We start from the raw sequence: 1872 nt of genomic DNA on the forward strand, positions 1-1872 counted from the left end.
ATGGAAGGTCCACACGAGGTCCACATGCCGGTCCACATGCTGGTCCACACGGAAGGTCCACACGAGGTCCACACGGCGGTCCACACGAGGTCCACACGGCGGTCCACACAAGGTCCACACGGCGGTCCACACGAGGTCCACACGGCGGTCCACACAAGGTCCACGGGTCGGACCACACGCCGGTCCACACGCCGGTCCACACGAGGTCCACACGGCGGTCCACACGAGGTCCACACGGCGGTCCACACAAGGTCCACGGGTCGGACCACACGCCGGTCCACACGCCGGTCCACACGAGGTCCACGGGTCGGACCACACGGCAGTCCACAGGTGGAAGAGAAAGTTCAGTAGAGATTCACCTCCACAAACACACAAAGAAAACTGCTCTCTGCCAGATAGAAAATTATGAAATATAAAACAATACCAAAACAGATTGCCATCTAGATATTTATTAGAAGATTAATGAAGTGATAATGCCCAAGAATAGATATTTATTTGAAGATTATTGAAGTGATAATGCCCAAGAATAGATATTTATTTGAAGATTATTGAAGTGATAATGCCCAAGAATAGATATTTATTAGAAGATTATTGAAGTGATAATGCCCAAGAATAGACATTTATTTGAATAGCCTTAATGAAGTGATAATGCCCAAGAATAGATATTTATTTGAAGATTATTGAAGTGATAATGCCCAAGAATAGATATTTATTTGAAGATTATTGAAGTGATAATGCCCAAGAATAGATATTTATTTGAAGATTATTGAAGTGATAATGCCCAAGAATAGATATTTATTTGAAGATTATTGAAGTGATAATGCCCAAGAATAGATATTTATTTGAAGATTATTGAAGTGATAATGCCCAAGAATAGATATTTATTTGAAGATTATTGAAGTGATAATGCCCAAGAATAGATATTTATTTGAAGATTATTGAAGTGATAATGCCCAAGAATAGATATTTATTTGAAGATTATTGAAGTGATAATGCCCAAGAATAGATATTTATTTGAAGATTATTGAAGTGATAATGCCCAAGAATAGATATTTATTTGAAGATTATTGAAGTGATAATGCCCAAGAATAGATATTTATTTGAATAGCCTTTTGAAGTGATAATGCCCAAGAATAGATATTTATTTGAATAGCCTTAATGAAGTGATAATGCCCAAGAATAGATATTTATTTGAAGATTATTGAAGTGATAATGCCCAAGAATAGATATTTATTTGAAGATTATTGAAGTGATAATGCCCAAGAATAGATATTTATTTGAAGATTATTGAAGTGATAATGCCCAAGAATAGATATTTATTTGAAGATTATTGAAGTGATAATGCCCAAGAATAGATATTTATTTGAAGATTATTGAAGTGATAATGCCCAAGAATAGATATTTATTTGAAGATTATTGAAGTGATAATGCCCAAGAATAGATATTTATTTGAAGATTATTGAAGTGATAATGCCCAAGAATAGATATTTATTTGAAGATTATTGAAGTGATAATGCCCAAGAATAGATATTTATTTGAATAGCCTTTTGAAGTGATAATGCCCAAGAATAGATATTTATTTGAATAGCCTTAATGAAGTGATAATGCCCAAGAATATATATTTATTTGAATAGCCTTAATGAAGTGATAATGCCCAAGAATAGATATTTATTTGAATAGCCTTAATGAAGTGATAATGCCCAAGAATAGATATTTATTTGAATATCCTTAATGAAGTGATAATGCCCAAGAATAGATATTTATTTGAATAGCCTTATTGAAGTGATAATGCCCAAGAATAGATATTTATTTGAATAGCCTTATTGAAGTGATAATGCCCAAGAAGCTGTAGTTTGGATGATATATTGGCTT

Source organism: Oncorhynchus mykiss, unplaced genomic scaffold (genome assembly GCF_057628025.1).
Source record: "Oncorhynchus mykiss isolate SJ-2025 unplaced genomic scaffold, ASM5762802v1 scaffold98, whole genome shotgun sequence".
NCBI lineage: Eukaryota > Metazoa > Chordata > Actinopteri > Salmoniformes > Salmonidae > Oncorhynchus > Oncorhynchus mykiss.